Raw genomic sequence first — 20,371 nt, forward strand, 5'->3', positions numbered from 1 at the left:
CAGAGCAGAGTGGCGCAGTGGAAGCGTGCTGGGCCCATAACCCAGAGGTCGATGGATCGAAACCATCCTCTGCTAATTTTGCTTGACTTTCCTTCCAAGGACCAAGCTGTCATTTCCACGCTGCCAGCAAGGAAAAGCACAAGCTTGTGCCAGCTATGTGAGAAAAGACTTGTCAAATATCTGTGTCTGCTGAAATACAAGAGAGGGATCGTCAAAGGATCCACCCTGTACTTTGAAAGTAAAGACACACAATAATAAGCATAAATGACTGGTGGGACCTTCAAACACTTTTATGGGCAGGCTTTGAATTTCATTCTTCCCTTTTTGTTCTGCTCTTATCTATCTCCTGGGCATTTAATTGAATGTTCTGTATTTCTCTTCCCTGTTTTGCTTTCCATGCTGCCTCTATATATTCTTATCTATTATTTGTAATGCAGCTTTCCATTCTTCTCTTCTGCACAGCTTTGTCCTTGGTTTCAATCCCAGTTCCTTACCCTCTGCAAAAAACTTTCTATTGCTTTTCATGTTGGTATCTAAACCAAATGCACCATTGAAGCTGGTGCAAGATAGTCATTGAACTCAGGATCCTAATGTTAAGAACCGAGAGCGCACAGATCAGAGGGCGTTGGTGGTATAGTGGTGAGCATAGCTGCCTTCCAAGCAGTTGACCTGGCTTCGATTCCCGGCCAACGCAGTACAAATACTTATATATTCTGCAAGCAGGATATATTTTATTGCAACATGTCACAAAATGGAAATATAATGAACAGATTAATCAGCCGTTATATAAAAAATAAACAAATATGTAGGCAAGCATCTCAATCGCCCCTTCTGCTATATTCATTGTCCTAATATATGATAAGTTTCATAAAGCAGAGTCACCACTCACATGTGCTGGTAAAAAATATTTACAGTGGGCAGACAATGAAAGGGCTGAGGCCCGACCACACATTATAACTCCAGCATCTCTATGTTAAAAACCATTTCCTAGGCAATATCTAGCCTCTGAAAACAATATACAAGATCCATCGATAAATCTGGTGAAAGTCGCCAACATTTTGTGCATACTTGTGCCCTCACCTGAATGTAGCGCCACCTTGTAGACGTCGGAGGTAACTGCAGCTCAAAAAATGTTTCATCAGAGGGCAAGTTTAGAGGAATCCAAAAGGCAGATGTCCATGGAAAGAGCCCCCGACTGCAGCAGGAAGGTTGGATGCTTCAAATTTGCATAGTTTCCAGTCCAACGTCCTCTCATGTATCGAACGCTCCCAAACGCTCAAAAGCCTTACACCGGGCAAGCCCTCACCGGGTAGATCTCTGGCTCCCAGGTAAAGCCAAATCCTAAGCATGCAAGCACTAGGATCACAGAGAGAGAGAGACAGAGAGTGTCGGAGAGCTGCTGTCTTGATAAAGACCTGAAACGGCTAGTGCCTAAGAGGGTCTGGACTATCAGTTATGACTGATTGTGAGAGGGGAAGATGAAGATTTTCTGCACCCAGCATGCCTTGCGATATAATTAGGCAAATGAGGTGAGAGCCCGACCAATCCCACTTCACTCCGCTGAATGCCTCCTCATCTGCATAAAGAGATCACTTTCACGAACGAGCAGAGTGGCGCAGCGGAAGCGTGCTGGGCCCATAACCCAGAGGTCGATGGATCGAAACCATCCTCTGCTAATTTTGCTTGACTTTCCTTCCAAGGACCAAGCTGTCATTTCCACACTGCCAGAAAGGAAAAGCGCAAGCTTGTGCCAGCTATGTGAGAAAAGACTTCTCAACTATCTGTGTCTGTGTAATACAAGAGTGTTCGTGAAAGGATCAACCCTGTACTTTGAAAGTAAAGACACACAACTATAACCATAAATGACTGGTGGGAGCTTCACACAACTTTCTGGGCATGCTTTGAATTTCATTCTTCCCTTTTTTTCTGCTCTTATCTATCTCCTGGGCATTTCATGGAATGTTCTCTCTCTTTCTTCCCTGCTTTGCTTCCCATGCTGCCTATATATGCTGATTTCTACTATTTGTACTGTTGCATTTCATTTCTTCTCTTCTGCACAACTTTGTCCTTGGTTTCAATCCCCAGTTCCTTACCCTCTGCAAAAAACGTTCTACTACTTCTCATGTTGGTATCGAAACCAAATGCACCATTGAAGCTGTTGCAAGATAGTCATTGATTTCGGGAACGTAATATTTAGAACCGAGAGCACACACATCAGAGGGCGTTGGTGGTATAGTGGTGAGCATAGCTGCTTCCCAAGCAGTTGACCCGGGTTCGATTCCCGGCCAACGCAGTGAAAATGCTTATATATTCTGCAAGCAGGACATATTTTAATGCAACATGTCTCAAAATGGAAATTTCATGAACAGATTAATCAGCCATATATAAAAAAATAAACAAATACATAGGCAAACATCTCAATCGCACCTTCTGATACATTCATTGTCCTAATATATGATAAGTTTTATAAAGCAGAGTCACAACTCACATGTGCTGGTAATAAATATGTTACAGTGGGCAAACAATGGAAGGGCTGAGGCCCGACCAGACATTATAACTCCAACATCTCTATGTTAAAAAGCATTTCTAGGCAATATCTAGCCTCTGAAAAAAATATGCAAGATCCACCGATAAATCTGGCAAAAGTCCCTAACATTTTGTGCATACTTGTGCACTTACCAGAATGTAGCGCCACCTTGTAGCTGTCGAAGGTAATTGCTGCTCACAAAATGTTTTATCAGAAGGCAAGTTGAGAGGAATCCTAGAGGCAGATGTCCATGGAAAGAGCCGCTCACTGCAGCAGGAATGTTGGATGCTTCAAATTCGCAGAGTTTCCTGTCCAACGTCCACTCACGTCCCGAACGCTCCCAAACGCTCAAAAGCCTCACACCGGGCAAGCCCTCACCGGGTAGATCTCTGGCTCCCAGGTAAAGCCAAATCCTGAGCATGCTAGTGCTAGGATCACAGAGAGAGAGAGAGAGGGTTCATGACATGCTGTCTTGATAAAGGTCTGAAACGGCTAGTGCCTAAGAGTGTCTGACTTTCAGTTATGACTGATTGTGAGAGGGGAAGATGAAGTTTTTCTGTACCCAGCATGCCTTGCAATATACTTAGGCAAATGAGGTGAGAGCCGTACCAATCCCACGCTACTCTGCTTAATGCTCCCTATCTGCATAAAAAGAACACTTTCACAACAGAGCAGAGTGGCGCAGTGGAAGCGTGCTGGGCCCATAACCCAGAGATCGATGGATCGAAACCATCCTCTGCTAATTTTGCTTGACTTTCCTTCCAAGGACCAAGCTGTCATTTCCACGCTGCCAGCAAGGAAAAGCACAAGCTTGTGCCAGCTATGTGAGAAAAGACTTGTCAAATATCTGTGTCTGCTGAAATACAAGAGAGGGATCGTCAAAGGATCCACCCTGTACTTTGAAAGTAAAGACACACAATAATAAGCATAAATGACTGGTGGGACCTTCAAACACTTTTATGGGCAGGCTTTGAATTTCATTCTTCCCTTTTTGTTCTGCTCTTATCTATCTCCTGGGCATTTAATTGAATGTTCTGTATTTCTCTTCCCTGTTTTGCTTTCCATGCTGCCTCTATATATTCTTATCTATTATTTGTAATGCAGCTTTCCATTCTTCTCTTCTGCACAGCTTTGTCCTTGGTTTCAATCTCAGTTCCTTACCCTCTGCAAAAAACTTTCTATTGCTTTTCATGTTGGTATCTAAACCAAATGCACCATTGAAGCTGGTGCAAGATAGTCATTGAACTCAGGATCCTAATGTTAAGAACCGAGAGCGCACAGATCAGAGGGCGTTGGTGGTATAGTGGTGAGCATAGCTGCCTTCCAAGCAGTTGACCCGGGTTCGATTCCCGGCCAACGCAGTACAAATACTTATATATTCTGCAAGCAGGATATATTTTAATGCAACATTTCTCAAAATGGAAATTTCATGAACAGATTAATCAGCCATATATAAAAAAAATAAACAAATACATAGGCAAACATCTCAATCGCACCTTCTGATACATTCATTGTCCTAATATATGATAAGTTTTATAAAGCAGTCACAACTCACATGTGCTGGAAATAAATATGTTACAGTGGGCAAACAATGGAAGGGCTGAGGCCCGACCAGACATTATAACTCCAACATCTCTATGTTAAAAAGCATTTCTAGGCAATATCTAGCCTCTGAAAAAAATATGCAAGATCCACCGATAAATCTGGCAAAAGTCCCTAACATTTTGTGCATACTTGTGCACTTACCAGAATGTAGCGCCACCTTGTAGCTGTCGAAGGTAATTGCTGCTCACAAAATGTTTTATCAGAAGGCAAGTTGAGAGGAATCCTAGAGGCAGATGTCCATGGAAAGAGCCGCTCACTGCAGCAGGAATGTTGGATGCTTCAAATTCGCAGAGTTTCCTGTCCAACGTCCACTCACGTCCCGAACGCTCCCAAACGCTCAAAAGCCTCACACCGGGCAAGCCCTCACCGGGTAGATCTCTGGCTCCCAGGTAAAGCCAAATCCTGAGCATGCTAGTGCTAGGATCACAGAGAGAGAGAGAGAGGGTTCATGACATGCTGTCTTGATAAAGGTCTGAAACGGCTAGTGCCTAAGAGTGTCTGACTTTCAGTTATGACTGATTGTGAGAGGGGAAGATGAAGTTTTTCTGTACCCAGCATGCCTTGCAATATACTTAGGCAAATGAGGTGAGAGCCGTACCAATCCCACGCTACTCTGCTTAATGCTCCCTATCTGCATAAAAAGAACACTTTCACAACAGAGCAGAGTGGCGCAGTGGAAGCGTGCTGGGCCCATAACCCAGAGATCGATGGATCGAAACCATCCTCTGCTAATTTTGCTTGACTTTCCTTCCAAGGACCAAGCTGTCATTTCCACGCTGCCAGCAAGGAAAAGCACAAGCTTGTGCCAGCTATGTGAGAAAAGACTTGTCAAATATCTGTGTCTGCTGAAATACAAGAGAGGGATCGTCAAAGGATCCACCCTGTACTTTGAAAGTAAAGACACACAATAATAAGCATAAATGACTGGTGGGACCTTCAAACACTTTTATGGGCAGGCTTTGAATTTCATTCTTCCCTTTTTGTTCTGCTCTTATCTATCTCCTGGGCATTTAATTGAATGTTCTGTATTTCTCTTCCCTGTTTTGCTTTCCATGCTGCCTCTATATATTCTTATCTATTATTTGTAATGCAGCTTTCCATTCTTCTCTTCTGCACAGCTTTGTCCTTGGTTTCAATCTCAGTTCCTTACCCTCTGCAAAAAACTTTCTATTGCTTTTCATGTTGGTATCTAAACCAAATGCACCATTGAAGCTGGTGCAAGATAGTCATTGAACTCAGGATCCTAATGTTAAGAACCGAGAGCGCACAGATCAGAGGGCGTTGGTGGTATAGTGGTGAGCATAGCTGCCTTCCAAGCAGTTGACCCGGGTTCGATTCCCGGCCAACGCAGTACAAATACTTATATATTCTGCAAGCAGGATATATTTTAATGCAACATTTCTCAAAATGGAAATTTCATGAACAGATTAATCAGCCATATATAAAAAAAATAAACAAATACATAGGCAAACATCTCAATCGCACCTTCTGATACATTCATTGTCCTAATATATGATAAGTTTTATAAAGCAGTCACAACTCACATGTGCTGGAAATAAATATGTTACAGTGGGCAAACAATGGAAGGGCTGAGGCCCGACCAGACATTATAACTCCAACATCTCTATGTTAAAAAGCATTTCTAGGCAATATCTAGCCTCTGAAAAAAATATGCAAGATCCACCGATAAATCTGGCAAAAGTCCCTAACATTTTGTGCATACTTGTGCACTTACCAGAATGTAGCGCCACCTTGTAGCTGTCGAAGGTAATTGCTGCTCACAAAATGTTTTATCAGAAGGCAAGTTGAGAGGAATCCTAGAGGCAGATGTCCATGGAAAGAGCCGCTCACTGCAGCAGGAATGTTGGATGCTTCAAATTCGCAGAGTTTCCTGTCCAACGTCCACTCACGTCCCGAACGCTCCCAAACGCTCAAAAGCCTCACACCGGGCAAGCCCTCACCGGGTAGATCTCTGGCTCCCAGGTAAAGCCAAATCCTGAGCATGCTAGTGCTAGGATCACAGAGAGAGAGAGAGAGGGTTCATGACATGCTGTCTTGATAAAGTCTGAAACGGCTAGTGCCTAAGAGTGTCTGACTTTCAGTTATGACTGATTGTGAGAGGGGAAGATGAAGTTTTTCTGTACCCAGCATGCCTTGCAATATACTTAGGCAAATGAGGTGAGAGCCGTACCAATCCCACGCTACTCTGCTTAATGCTCCCTATCTGCATAAAAAGAACACTTTCACAACAGAGCAGAGTGGCGCAGCGGAAGCGTGCTGGGCCCATAACCCAGAGGTTGATGGATCGAAACCATCCTCTGCTAATTTTGCTTGACTTTCCTTCCAAGGACCAATCTGTCATTTCCACGCTGCCAGCAAGGAAAAGCACAAGCTTGTGCCAGCTATGTGAGAAAAGACTTGTCAAATATCTGTGTCTGCTGAAATACAAGAGAGGGATCATCAAAGGATCCACCCTGTACTTTGAAAGTAAAGACACACAATAATAAGCATAAATGACTGGTGGGACCTTCAAACACTTTTATGGGCAGGCTTTGAATTTCATTCTTTCCTTTTTGTTCTGCTCTTATCTATCTCCTGGGCATTTAATTGAATGTTCTGTATTTCTCTTCCCTGTTTTGCTTCCCATGCTGCCTCTATATATTCTTATCTATTATTTGTAATGCAGCTTTCCATTCTTCTCTTCTGCACAGCTTTGTCCTTGGTTTCAATCCCAGTTCCTTACCCTCTGCAAAAAACTTTCTATTGCTTTTCATGTTGGTATCTAAACCAAATGCACCATTGAAGCTGGTGCAAGATAATCATTGAACTCAGGATCCTAATGTTAAGAACCGAGAGCGCACAGATCAGAGGGCGTTGGTGGTATAGTGGTGAGCATAGCTGCCTTCCAAGCAGTTGACCCGGGTTCGATTCCCGACAACGCAGTACAAATACTTATATATTCTGCAAGCAGGATATATTTTAATGCAACATGTCACAAAATGGAAATATAATGAACAGATTAATCAGCCGTTATATAAAAAATAAACAAATATGTAGGCAAGCATCTCAATCGCCCCTTCTGCTATATTCATTGTCCTAATATATGATAAGTTTCATAAAGCAGAGTCACCACTCACATGTGCTGGTAAAAAATATTTACAGTGGGCAGACAATGAAAGGGCTGAGGCCCGAACACACATTATAACTCCAGCATCTCTATGTTAAAAACCATTTCCTAGGCAATGTCTAGCCTCTGAAAACAATATGCAAGATCCATCGATAAATCTGGTGAACGTCGCCAACATTTTGTGCATACTTGTGCCCTCACCTGAATGTAGCGCCACCTTGTAGACGTCGGAGGTAACTGCAGCTCAAAAAATGTTTCATCAGCAGGCAAGTTTAGAGGAATCCAAAAGGCAGATGTCCATGGAAAGAGCCCCCGACTGCAGCAGGAAGGTTGGATGCTTCAAATTTGCATAGTTTCCAGTCCAACGTCCTCTCATGTACCGAACGCTCCCAAACGCTCAAAAGCCTTACACCGGGCAAGCCCTCACCGGGTAGATCTCTGGCTTCCAGGTAAAGCCAAATCCTGAGCATGCTAGCACTAGGATCACAGAGAGAGAGAGACAGAGAGTGTCGGAGAGCTGCTGTCTTGATAAAGGCCTGAAACGGCTAGTGCCTAAGAGTGTCTGGACTATCAGTTATGACTGATTGTGAGAGGGGAAGATGAAGATTTTCTGCACCCAGCATGCCTTGCGATATAATTAGGCAAATGAGGTGAGAGCCCGACCAATCCCACTTCACTCCGCTGAATGCCTCCTCATCTGCATAAAGAGATAACTTTCACGAACGAGCAGAGAGGCGCAGCGGAAGCGTGCTGGGCCCATAACCCAGAGGTCGATGGATCGAAACCATTCGCTGCTAATTTTGCTTGACTTTCCTTCCAAGGACCAAGCTGTCATTTCCACACTGCCAGAAAGGAAAAGCGCAAGCTTGTGCCAGCTATGTGAGAAAAGACTTCTCAACTATCTGTGTCTGTGTAATACAAGAGTGTTCGTGAAAGGATCAACCCTGTACTTTGAAAGTAAAGACACATAACTATAACCATAAATGACTGGTGGGAGCTTCACACAACTTTCTGGGCATGCTTTGAATTTCATTCTTCCCTTTTTTTTCTGCTCTTATCTATCTCCTGGGCATTTCATGGAATGTTCTCTCTTTCTCTTCCCTGCTTTGCTTCCCATGCTGCCTATATATGCTGATTTCTACTATTTGTACTGTTGCATTTCATTTCTTCTCTTCTGCACAACTTTGTCCTTGGTTTCAATCCCCAGTTCCTTACCCTCTGCAAAAAACGTTCTACTACTTCTCATGTTGGTATCGAAACCAAATGCACCATTGAAGCTGTTGCAAGATAGTCATTGATTTCGGAAACGTAATATTTAGAACCGAGAGCACACACATCAGAGGGCGTTGGTGGTATAGTGGTGAGCATAGCTGCTTCCCAAGCAGTTGACCCGGGTTCGATTCCCGGCCAACGCAGTGAAAATGCTTATATATTCTGCAAGCAGGATACATTTTAATGCAACATTTCTCAAAATGGAAATTTCATGAACAGATTAATCAGCCATATATAAAAAAAATAAACAAATACATAGGCAAACATCTCAATCGCACCTTCTGATACATTCATTGTCCTAATATATGATAAGTTTTATAAAGCAGAGTCACAACTCACATGTGCTGGAAATAAACATGATACAGTGGGCAAACAATGGAAGGGCTGAGGCCCGACCAGACATTATAACTCCAACATCTCTATGTTAAAAAGCATTTCTAGGCAATATCTAGCCTCTGAAAAAAATATGCAAGATCCACCGATAAATCTGGCAAAAGTCCCTAACATTTTGTGCATACTTGTGCACTTACCAGAATGTAGCGCCACCTTGTAGCTGTCGAAGGTAATTGCTGCTCACAAAATGTTTTATCAGAAGGCAAGTTGAGAGGAATCCTAGAGGCAGATGTCCATGGAAAGAGCCGCTAACTGCAGCAGGAATGTTGGATGCTTCAAATTCGCAGAGTTTCCTGTCCAACGTCCACTCACGTCCCGAACGCTCCCAAACGCTCAAAAGCCTCGCCCTCACCGGGTAGATCTCTGGCTCCCAGGTAAAGCCAAATCCTGAGCATGCTAGTGCTAGGATCACAGAGAGAGAGAGAGAGGGTTCATGACATGCTGTCTTGATAAAGTCTGAAACGGCTAGTGCCTAAGAGTGTCTGACTTTCAGTTATGACTGATTGTGAGAGGGGAAGATGAAGTTTTTCTGTACCCAGCATGCCTTGCAATATACTTAGGCAAATGAGGTGAGAGCCGTACCAATCCCACGCTACTCTGCTTAATGCTCCCTATCTGCATAAAAAGAACACTTTCACAACAGAGCAGAGTGGCGCAGTGGAAGCGTGCTGGGCCCATAACCCAGAGGTCGATGGATCGAAACCATCCTCTGCTAATTTTGCTTGACTTTCCTTCCAAGGACCAAGCTGTCATTTCCACGCTGCCAGCAAGGAAAAGCACAAGCTTGTGCCAGCTATGTGAGAAAAGACTTGTCAAATATCTGTGTCTGCTGAAATACAAGAGAGGGATCGTCAAAGGATCCACCCTGTACTTTGAAAGTAAAGACACACAATAATAAGCATAAATGACTGGTGGGACCTTCAAACACTTTTATGGGCAGGCTTTGAATTTCATTCTTCCCTTTTTGTTCTGCTCTTATCTATCTCCTGGGCATTTAATTGAATGTTCTGTATTTCTCTTCCCTGTTTTGCTTTCCATGCTGCCTCTATATATTCTTATCTATTATTTGTAATGCAGCTTTCCATTCTTCTCTTCTGCACAGCTTTGTCCTTGGTTTCAATCCCAGTTCCTTACCCTCTGCAAAAAACTTTCTATTGCTTTTCATGTTGGTATCTAAACCAAATGCACCATTGAAGCTGGTGCAAGATAGTCATTGAACTCAGGATCCTAATGTTAAGAACCGAGAGCGCACAGATCAGAGGGCGTTGGTGGTATAGTGGTGAGCATAGCTGCCTTCCAAGCAGTTGACCTGGCTTCGATTCCCGGCCAACGCAGTACAAATACTTATATATTCTGCAAGCAGGATATATTTTATTGCAACATGTCACAAAATGGAAATATAATGAACAGATTAATCAGCCGTTATATAAAAAATAAACAAATATGTAGGCAAGCATCTCAATCGCCCCTTCTGCTATATTCATTGTCCTAATATATGATAAGTTTCATAAAGCAGAGTCACCACTCACATGTGCTGGTAAAAAATATTTACAGTGGGCAGACAATGAAAGGGCTGAGGCCCGACCACACATTATAACTCCAGCATCTCTATGTTAAAAACCATTTCCTAGGCAATATCTAGCCTCTGAAAACAATATACAAGATCCATCGATAAATCTGGTGAAAGTCGCCAACATTTTGTGCATACTTGTGCCCTCACCTGAATGTAGCGCCACCTTGTAGACGTCGGAGGTAACTGCAGCTCAAAAAATGTTTCATCAGAGGGCAAGTTTAGAGGAATCCAAAAGGCAGATGTCCATGGAAAGAGCCCCCGACTGCAGCAGGAAGGTTGGATGCTTCAAATTTGCATAGTTTCCAGTCCAACGTCCTCTCATGTATCGAACGCTCCCAAACGCTCAAAAGCCTTACACCGGGCAAGCCCTCACCGGGTAGATCTCTGGCTCCCAGGTAAAGCCAAATCCTAAGCATGCAAGCACTAGGATCACAGAGAGAGAGAGACAGAGAGTGTCGGAGAGCTGCTGTCTTGATAAAGACCTGAAACGGCTAGTGCCTAAGAGGGTCTGGACTATCAGTTATGACTGATTGTGAGAGGGGAAGATGAAGATTTTCTGCACCCAGCATGCCTTGCGATATAATTAGGCAAATGAGGTGAGAGCCCGACCAATCCCACTTCACTCCGCTGAATGCCTCCTCATCTGCATAAAGAGATCACTTTCACGAACGAGCAGAGTGGCGCAGCGGAAGCGTGCTGGGCCCATAACCCAGAGGTCGATGGATCGAAACCATCCTCTGCTAATTTTGCTTGACTTTCCTTCCAAGGACCAAGCTGTCATTTCCACACTGCCAGAAAGGAAAAGCGCAAGCTTGTGCCAGCTATGTGAGAAAAGACTTCTCAACTATCTGTGTCTGTGTAATACAAGAGTGTTCGTGAAAGGATCAACCCTGTACTTTGAAAGTAAAGACACACAACTATAACCATAAATGACTGGTGGGAGCTTCACACAACTTTCTGGGCATGCTTTGAATTTCATTCTTCCCTTTTTTTCTGCTCTTATCTATCTCCTGGGCATTTCATGGAATGTTCTCTCTCTTTCTTCCCTGCTTTGCTTCCCATGCTGCCTATATATGCTGATTTCTACTATTTGTACTGTTGCATTTCATTTCTTCTCTTCTGCACAACTTTGTCCTTGGTTTCAATCCCCAGTTCCTTACCCTCTGCAAAAAACGTTCTACTACTTCTCATGTTGGTATCGAAACCAAATGCACCATTGAAGCTGTTGCAAGATAGTCATTGATTTCGGGAACGTAATATTTAGAACCGAGAGCACACACATCAGAGGGCGTTGGTGGTATAGTGGTGAGCATAGCTGCTTCCCAAGCAGTTGACCCGGGTTCGATTCCCGGCCAACGCAGTGAAAATGCTTATATATTCTGCAAGCAGGATATATTTTAATGCAACATTTCTCAAAATGGAAATTTCATGAACAGATTAATCAGCCATATATAAAAAAAATAAACAAATACATAGGCAAACATCTCAATCGCACCTTCTGATACATTCATTGTCCTAATATATGATAAGTTTTATAAAGCAGTCACAACTCACATGTGCTGGAAATAAATATGTTACAGTGGGCAAACAATGGAAGGGCTGAGGCCCGACCAGACATTATAACTCCAACATCTCTATGTTAAAAAGCATTTCTAGGCAATATCTAGCCTCTGAAAAAAATATGCAAGATCCACCGATAAATCTGGCAAAAGTCCCTAACATTTTGTGCATACTTGTGCACTTACCAGAATGTAGCGCCACCTTGTAGCTGTCGAAGGTAATTGCTGCTCACAAAATGTTTTATCAGAAGGCAAGTTGAGAGGAATCCTAGAGGCAGATGTCCATGGAAAGAGCCGCTCACTGCAGCAGGAATGTTGGATGCTTCAAATTCGCAGAGTTTCCTGTCCAACGTCCACTCACGTCCCGAACGCTCCCAAACGCTCAAAAGCCTCACACCGGGCAAGCCCTCACCGGGTAGATCTCTGGCTCCCAGGTAAAGCCAAATCCTGAGCATGCTAGTGCTAGGATCACAGAGAGAGAGAGAGAGGGTTCATGACATGCTGTCTTGATAAAGGTCTGAAACGGCTAGTGCCTAAGAGTGTCTGACTTTCAGTTATGACTGATTGTGAGAGGGGAAGATGAAGTTTTTCTGTACCCAGCATGCCTTGCAATATACTTAGGCAAATGAGGTGAGAGCCGTACCAATCCCACGCTACTCTGCTTAATGCTCCCTATCTGCATAAAAAGAACACTTTCACAACAGAGCAGAGTGGCGCAGTGGAAGCGTGCTGGGCCCATAACCCAGAGATCGATGGATCGAAACCATCCTCTGCTAATTTTGCTTGACTTTCCTTCCAAGGACCAAGCTGTCATTTCCACGCTGCCAGCAAGGAAAAGCACAAGCTTGTGCCAGCTATGTGAGAAAAGACTTGTCAAATATCTGTGTCTGCTGAAATACAAGAGAGGGATCGTCAAAGGATCCACCCTGTACTTTGAAAGTAAAGACACACAATAATAAGCATAAATGACTGGTGGGACCTTCAAACACTTTTATGGGCAGGCTTTGAATTTCATTCTTCCCTTTTTGTTCTGCTCTTATCTATCTCCTGGGCATTTAATTGAATGTTCTGTATTTCTCTTCCCTGTTTTGCTTTCCATGCTGCCTCTATATATTCTTATCTATTATTTGTAATGCAGCTTTCCATTCTTCTCTTCTGCACAGCTTTGTCCTTGGTTTCAATCTCAGTTCCTTACCCTCTGCAAAAAACTTTCTATTGCTTTTCATGTTGGTATCTAAACCAAATGCACCATTGAAGCTGGTGCAAGATAGTCATTGAACTCAGGATCCTAATGTTAAGAACCGAGAGCGCACAGATCAGAGGGCGTTGGTGGTATAGTGGTGAGCATAGCTGCCTTCCAAGCAGTTGACCCGGGTTCGATTCCCGGCCAACGCAGTACAAATACTTATATATTCTGCAAGCAGGATATATTTTAATGCAACATTTCTCAAAATGGAAATTTCATGAACAGATTAATCAGCCATATATAAAAAAAATAAACAAATACATAGGCAAACATCTCAATCGCACCTTCTGATACATTCATTGTCCTAATATATGATAAGTTTTATAAAGCAGAGTCACAACTCACATGTGCTGGAAATAAATATGTTACAGTGGGCAAACAATGGAAGGGCTGAGGCCCGGCCAGACATTATAACTCCAACATCTCTATGTTAAAAAGCATTTCTAGGCAATATCTAGCCTCTGAAAAAAATATGCAAGATCCACCGATAAATCTGGCAAAAGTCCCTAACATTTTGTGCATACTTGTGCACTTACCAGAATGTAGCGCCACCTTGTAGCTGTCGAAGGTAATTGCTGCTCACAAAATGTTTTATCAGAAGGCAAGTTGAGAGGAATCCTAGAGGCAGATGTCCATGGAAAGAGCCGCTCACTGCAGCAGGAATGTTGGATGCTTCAAATTCGCAGAGTTTCCTGTCCAACGTCCACTCACGTCCCGAACGCTCCCAAACGCTCAAAAGCCTCACACCGGGCAAGCCCTCACCGGGTAGATCTCTGGCTCCCAGGTAAAGCCAAATCCTGAGCATGCTAGTGCTAGGATCACAGAGAGAGAGAGAGAGGGTTCATGACATGCTGTCTTGATAAAGGTCTGAAACGGCTAGTGCCTAAGAGTGTCTGACTTTCAGTTATGACTGATTGTGAGAGGGGAAGATGAAGTTTTTCTGTACCCAGCATGCCTTGCAATATACTTAGGCAAATGAGGTGAGAGCCGTACCAATCCCACGCTACTCTGCTTAATGCTCCCTATCTGCATAAAAAGAACACTTTCACAACAGAGCAGAGTGGCGCAGTGGAAGCGTGCTGGGCCCATAACCCAGAGATCGATGGATCGAAACCATCCTCTGCTAATTTTGCTTGACTTTCCTTCCAAGGACCAAGCTGTCATTTCCACGCTGCCAGCAAGGAAAAGCACAAGCTTGTGCCAGCTATGTGAGAAAAGACTTGTCAAATATCTGTGTCTGCTGAAATACAAGAGAGGGATCGTCAAAGGATCCACCCTGTACTTTGAAAGTAAAGACACACAATAATAAGCATAAATGACTGGTGGGACCTTCAAACACTTTTATGGGCAGGCTTTGAATTTCATTCTTCCCTTTTTGTTCTGCTCTTATCTATCTCCTGGGCATTTAATTGAATGTTCTGTATTTCTCTTCCCTGTTTTGCTTTCCATGCTGCCTCTATATATTCTTATCTATTATTTGTAATGCAGCTTTCCATTCTTCTCTTCTGCACAGCTTTGTCCTTGGTTTCAATCTCAGTTCCTTACCCTCTGCAAAAAACTTTCTATTGCTTTTCATGTTGGTATCTAAACCAAATGCACCATTGAAGCTGGTGCAAGATAGTCATTGAACTCAGGATCCTAATGTTAAGAACCGAGAGCGCACAGATCAGAGGGCGTTGGTGGTATAGTGGTGAGCATAGCTGCCTTCCAAGCAGTTGACCCGGGTTCGATTCCCGGCCAACGCAGTACAAATACTTATATATTCTGCAAGCAGGATATATTTTAATGCAACATTTCTCAAAATGGAAATTTCATGAACAGATTAATCAGCCATATATAAAAAAAATAAACAAATACATAGGCAAACATCTCAATCGCACCTTCTGATACATTCATTGTCCTAATATATGATAAGTTTTATAAAGCAGTCACAACTCACATGTGCTGGAAATAAATATGTTACAGTGGGCAAACAATGGAAGGGCTGAGGCCCGACCAGACATTATAACTCCAACATCTCTATGTTAAAAAGCATTTCTAGGCAATATCTAGCCTCTGAAAAAAATATGCAAGATCCACCGATAAATCTGGCAAAAGTCCCTAACATTTTGTGCATACTTGTGCACTTACCAGAATGTAGCGCCACCTTGTAGCTGTCGAAGGTAATTGCTGCTCACAAAATGTTTTATCAGAAGGCAAGTTGAGAGGAATCCTAGAGGCAGATGTCCATGGAAAGAGCCGCTCACTGCAGCAGGAATGTTGGATGCTTCAAATTCGCAGAGTTTCCTGTCCAACGTCCACTCACGTCCCGAACGCTCCCAAACGCTCAAAAGCCTCACACCGGGCAAGCCCTCACCGGGTAGATCTCTGGCTCCCAGGTAAAGCCAAATCCTGAGCATGCTAGTGCTAGGATCACAGAGAGAGAGAGAGAGGGTTCATGACATGCTGTCTTGATAAAGGTCTGAAACGGCTAGTGCCTAAGAGTGTCTGACTTTCAGTTATGACTGATTGTGAGAGGGGAAGATGAAGTTTTTCTGTACCCAGCATGCCTTGCAATATACTTAGGCAAATGAGGTGAGAGCCGTACCAATCCCACGCTACTCTGCTTAATGCTCCCTATCTGCATAAAAAGAACACTTTCACAACAGAGCAGAGTGGCGCAGTGGAAGCGTGCTGGGCCCATAACCCAGAGATCGATGGATCGAAACCATCCTCTGCTAATTTTGCTTGACTTTCCTTCCAAGGACCAAGCTGTCATTTCCACGCTGCCAGCAAGGAAAAGCACAAGCTTGTGCCAGCTATGTGAGAAAAGACTTGTCAAATATCTGTGTCTGCTGAAATACAAGAGAGGGATCGTCAAAGGATCCACCCTGTACTTTGAAAGTAAAGACACACAATAATAAGCATAAATGACTGGTGGGACCTTCAAACACTTTTATGGGCAGGCTTTGAATTTCATTCTTCCCTTTTTGTTCTGCTCTTATCTATCTCCTGGGCATTTAATTGAATGTTCTGTATTTCTCTTCCCTGTTTTGCTTTCCATGCTGCCTCTATATATTCTTATCTATTATTTGTAATGCAGCTTTCCATTCTTCTCTTCTGCACAGCTTTGTCCTTGGTTTCAATCTCAGTTCCTTACCCTCTGCAAAAAACTTTCTATTGCTTTTCATGTTGGTATCTAAACCAAATGCACCATTGAAGCTGGTGCAAGATAGTCATTGAACTCAGGATCCTAATGTTAAGAACCGAGAGCGCACAGATCAGAGGGCGTTGGTGGTATAGTGGTGAGCATAGCTGCCTTCCAAGCAGTTGACCCGGGTTCGATTCCCGGCCAACGCAGTACAAATACTTATATATTCTGCAAGCAGGATATATTTTAATGCAACATTTCTCAAAATGGAAATTTCATGAACAGATTAATCAGCCATATATAAAAAAAATAAACAAATACATAGGCAAACATCTCAATCGCACCTTCTGATACATTCATTGTCCTAATATATGATAAGTTTTATAAAGCAGTCACAACTCACATGTGCTGGAAATAAATATGTTACAGTGGGCAAACAATGGAAGGGCTGAGGCCCGACCAGACATTATAACTCCAACATCTCTATGTTAAAAAGCATTTCTAGGCAATATCTAGCCTCTGAAAAAAATATGCAAGATCCACCGATAAATCTGGCAAAAGTCCCTAACATTTTGTGCATACTTGTGCACTTACCAGAATGTAGCGCCACCTTGTAGCTGTCGAAGGTAATTGCTGCTCACAAAATGTTTTATCAGAAGGCAAGTTGAGAGGAATCCTAGAGGCAGATGTCCATGGAAAGAGCCGCTCACTGCAGCAGGAATGTTGGATGCTTCAAATTCGCAGAGTTTCCTGTCCAACGTCCACTCACGTCCCGAACGCTCCCAAACGCTCAAAAGCCTCACACCGGGCAAGCCCTCACCGGGTAGATCTCTGGCTCCCAGGTAAAGCCAAATCCTGAGCATGCTAGTGCTAGGATCACAGAGAGAGAGAGAGAGGGTTCATGACATGCTGTCTTGATAAAGGTCTGAAACGGCTAGTGCCTAAGAGTGTCTGACTTTCAGTTATGACTGATTGTGAGAGGGGAAGATGAAGTTTTTCTGTACCCAGCATGCCTTGCAAAATACTTAGGCAAATGAGGTGAGAGCCGTACCAATCCCACGCTACTCTGCTTAATGCTCCCTATCTGCATAAAAAGAACACTTTCACAACAGAGCAGAGTGGCGCAGTGGAAGCGTGCTGGGCCCATAACCCAGAGGTCGATGGATCGAAACCATCCTCTGCTAATTTTGCTTGACTTTCCTTCCAAGGACCAAGCTGTCATTTCCACGCTGCCAGCAAGGAAAAGCACAAGCTTGTGCCAGCTATGTGAGAAAAGACTTGTCAAATATCTGTGTCTGCTGAAATACAAGAGAGGGATCGTCAAAGGATCCACCCTGTACTTTGAAAGTAAAGACACACAATAATAAGCATAAATGACTGGTGGGACCTTCAAACACTTTTATGGGCAGGCTTTGAATTTCATTCTTCCCTTTTTGTTCTGCTCTTATCTATCTCCTGGGCATTTAATTGAATGTTCTGTATTTCTCTTCCCTGTTTTGCTTTCCATGCTGCCTCTATATATTCTTATCTATTATTTGTAATGCAGCTTTCCATTCTTCTCTTCTGCACAGCTTTGTCCTTGGTTTCAATCCCAGTTCCTTACCCTCTGTAAAAAACTTTCTATTGCTTTTCATGTTGGTATCTAAACCAAATGCACCATTGAAGCTGGTGCAAGATAGTCATTGAACTCAGGATCCTAATGTTAAGAACCGAGAGCGCAAAGATCAGAGGGCGTTGGTGGTATAGTGGTGAGCATAGCTGCCTTCCAAGCAGTTGACCCGGCTTCGATTCCCGGCCAACGCAGTACAAATACTTATATATTCTGCAAGCAGGATATATTTTAATGCAACATGTCACAAAATGGAAATATAATGAACAGATTAATCAGCCGTTATATAAAAAATAAACAAATATGTAGGCAAGCATCTCAACCGCCCCTTCTGCTATATTCATTGTCCTAATATATGATAAGTTTCATAAAGCAGAGTCACCACTCACATGTGCTGGTAAAAAATATTTACAGTGGGCAGACAATGAAAGGGCTGAGGCCCGACCACACATTATAACTCCAGCATCTCTATGTTAAAAACCATTTCCTAGGCAATATCTAGCCTCTGAAAACAATATACAAGATCCATCGATAAATCTGGTGAAAGTCGCCAACATTTTGTGCATACTTGTGCCCTCACCTGAATGTAGCGCCACCTTGTAGACGTCGGAGGTAACTGCAGCTCAAAAAATGTTTCATCAGAGGGCAAGTTTAGAGGAATCCAAAAGGCAGATGTCCATGGAAAGAGCCCCCGACTGCAGCAGGAAGGTTGGATGCTTCAAATTTGCATAGTTTCCAGTCCAACGTCCTCTCATGTATCGAACGCTCCCAAACGCTCAAAAGCCTTACACCGGGCAAGCCCTCACCGGGTAGATCTCTGGCTCCCAGGTAAAGCCAAATCCTGAGCATGCAAGCACTAGGATCACAGAGAGAGAGAGACAGAGAGTGTCGGAGAGCTGCTGTCTTGATAAAGACCTGAAACGGCTAGTGCCTAAGAGGGTCTGGACTATCAGTTATGACTGATTGTGAGAGGGGAAGATGAAGATTTTCTGCACCCAGCATGCCTTGCGATATAATTAGGCAAATGAGGTGAGAGCCCGACCAATCCCACTTCACTCCGCTGAATGCCTCCTCATCTGCATAAAGAGATCACTTTCACGAACGAGCAGAGTGGCGCAGCGGAAGCGTGCTGGGCCCATAACCCAGAGGTCGATGGATCGAAACCATCCTCTGCTAATTTTGCTTGACTTTCCTTCCAAGGACCAAGCTGTCATTTCCACACTGCCAGAAAGGAAAAGCGCAAGCTTGTGCCAGCTATGTGAGAAAAGACTTCTCAACTATCTGTGTCTGTGTAATACAAGAGTGTTCGTGAAAGGATCAACCCTGTACTTTGAAAGTAAAGACACACAACTATAACCATAAATGACTGGTGGGAGCTTCACACAACTTTCTGGGCATGCTTTGAATTTCATTCTTCCCTTTTTTTTCTGCTCTTATCTATCTCCTGGGCATTTCATGGAATGTTCTCTCTTTCTCTTCCCTGGTTTGCTTCCCATGCTGCCTATATATGCTGATTTCTACTATTTGTACTGTTGCATTTCATTTCTTCTCTTCTGCACAACTTTGTCCTTGGTTTCAATCCCCAGTTCCTTACCCTCTGCAAAAAACGTTCTACTACTTCTCATGTTGGTATCGAAACCAAATGCACCATTGAAGCTGTTGCAAGATAGTCATTGATTTCGGAAACGTAATATTTAGAACCGAGAGCACACACATCAGAGGGCGTTGGTGGTATAGTGGTGAGCATAGCTGCTTCCCAAGCAGTTGACCCGGGTTCGATTCCCGGCCAACGCAGTGAAAATGCTTATATATTCTGCAAGCAGGATACATTTTAATGCAACATTTCTCAAAATGGAAATTTCATGAACAGATTAATCAGCCATATATAAAAAAAATAAACAAATACATAGGCAAACATCTCAATCGCACCTTCTGATACATTCATTGTCCTAATATATGATAAGTTTTATAAAGCAGAGTCACAACTCACATGTGCTGGAAATAAACATGTTACAGTGGGCAAACAATGGAAGGGCTGAGGCCCGACCAGACATTATAACTCCAACATCTCTATGTTAAAAAGCATTTCTAGGCAATATCTAGCCTCTGAAAAAAATATGCAAGATCCACCGATAAATCTGGCAAAAGTCCCTAACATTTTGTGCATACTTGTGCACTTACCAGAATGTAGCGCCACCTTGTAGCTGTCGAAGGTAATTGCTGCTCACAAAATGTTTTATCAGAAGGCAAGTTGAGAGGAATCCTAGAGGCAGATGTCCATGGAAAGAGCCGCTCACTGCAGCAGGAATGTTGGATGCTTCAAATTCGCA

At 43.2% G+C, this 20,371-nt stretch overlaps 15 non-coding genes across 15 annotated transcripts; all 15 read left to right on the forward strand.

The window, feature by feature from the left end:
• Positions 1–3: 3 nt before the first annotated feature.
• Positions 4–75, forward strand: TRNAM-CAU (transfer RNA methionine (anticodon CAU)). The gene has a single exon. It is a non-coding gene; the product is annotated as a tRNA-Met (tRNA).
• A 1,529-nt stretch (positions 76–1,604) lies between these two features.
• On the forward strand, positions 1,605–1,676 carry TRNAM-CAU (transfer RNA methionine (anticodon CAU)). The gene has a single exon. It is a non-coding gene; the product is annotated as a tRNA-Met (tRNA).
• Positions 1,677–2,221: 545 nt separating this feature from the next.
• On the forward strand, positions 2,222–2,293 carry TRNAG-CCC (transfer RNA glycine (anticodon CCC)). Its single transcript has one exon. It is a non-coding gene; the product is annotated as a tRNA-Gly (tRNA).
• Positions 2,294–3,816: 1,523 nt separating this feature from the next.
• On the forward strand, positions 3,817–3,888 carry TRNAG-UCC (transfer RNA glycine (anticodon UCC)). The gene has a single exon. It is a non-coding gene; the product is annotated as a tRNA-Gly (tRNA).
• A 1,522-nt stretch (positions 3,889–5,410) lies between these two features.
• TRNAG-UCC (transfer RNA glycine (anticodon UCC)) lies at positions 5,411–5,482 on the forward strand. Its single transcript has one exon. It is a non-coding gene; the product is annotated as a tRNA-Gly (tRNA).
• Positions 5,483–8,602: 3,120 nt separating this feature from the next.
• On the forward strand, positions 8,603–8,674 carry TRNAG-CCC (transfer RNA glycine (anticodon CCC)). Its single transcript has one exon. It is a non-coding gene; the product is annotated as a tRNA-Gly (tRNA).
• An 893-nt stretch (positions 8,675–9,567) lies between these two features.
• On the forward strand, positions 9,568–9,639 carry TRNAM-CAU (transfer RNA methionine (anticodon CAU)). The gene has a single exon. It is a non-coding gene; the product is annotated as a tRNA-Met (tRNA).
• Positions 9,640–11,168: 1,529 nt separating this feature from the next.
• Positions 11,169–11,240, forward strand: TRNAM-CAU (transfer RNA methionine (anticodon CAU)). The gene has a single exon. It is a non-coding gene; the product is annotated as a tRNA-Met (tRNA).
• Positions 11,241–11,785: 545 nt separating this feature from the next.
• TRNAG-CCC (transfer RNA glycine (anticodon CCC)) lies at positions 11,786–11,857 on the forward strand. Its single transcript has one exon. It is a non-coding gene; the product is annotated as a tRNA-Gly (tRNA).
• Positions 11,858–13,379: 1,522 nt separating this feature from the next.
• TRNAG-UCC (transfer RNA glycine (anticodon UCC)) lies at positions 13,380–13,451 on the forward strand. Its single transcript has one exon. It is a non-coding gene; the product is annotated as a tRNA-Gly (tRNA).
• A 1,524-nt stretch (positions 13,452–14,975) lies between these two features.
• TRNAG-UCC (transfer RNA glycine (anticodon UCC)) lies at positions 14,976–15,047 on the forward strand. The gene has a single exon. It is a non-coding gene; the product is annotated as a tRNA-Gly (tRNA).
• Positions 15,048–16,569: 1,522 nt separating this feature from the next.
• Positions 16,570–16,641, forward strand: TRNAG-UCC (transfer RNA glycine (anticodon UCC)). The gene has a single exon. It is a non-coding gene; the product is annotated as a tRNA-Gly (tRNA).
• Positions 16,642–17,544: 903 nt separating this feature from the next.
• On the forward strand, positions 17,545–17,616 carry TRNAM-CAU (transfer RNA methionine (anticodon CAU)). The gene has a single exon. It is a non-coding gene; the product is annotated as a tRNA-Met (tRNA).
• A 1,529-nt stretch (positions 17,617–19,145) lies between these two features.
• On the forward strand, positions 19,146–19,217 carry TRNAM-CAU (transfer RNA methionine (anticodon CAU)). The gene has a single exon. It is a non-coding gene; the product is annotated as a tRNA-Met (tRNA).
• Positions 19,218–19,763: 546 nt separating this feature from the next.
• Positions 19,764–19,835, forward strand: TRNAG-CCC (transfer RNA glycine (anticodon CCC)). Its single transcript has one exon. It is a non-coding gene; the product is annotated as a tRNA-Gly (tRNA).
• Positions 19,836–20,371: the final 536 nt, after the last annotated feature.

Source organism: Lissotriton vulgaris, chromosome 2_1 (genome assembly GCF_964263255.1).
Source record: "Lissotriton vulgaris chromosome 2_1, aLisVul1.2, whole genome shotgun sequence".
Classification (NCBI taxonomy): Eukaryota; Metazoa; Chordata; class Amphibia; order Caudata; family Salamandridae; genus Lissotriton; species Lissotriton vulgaris.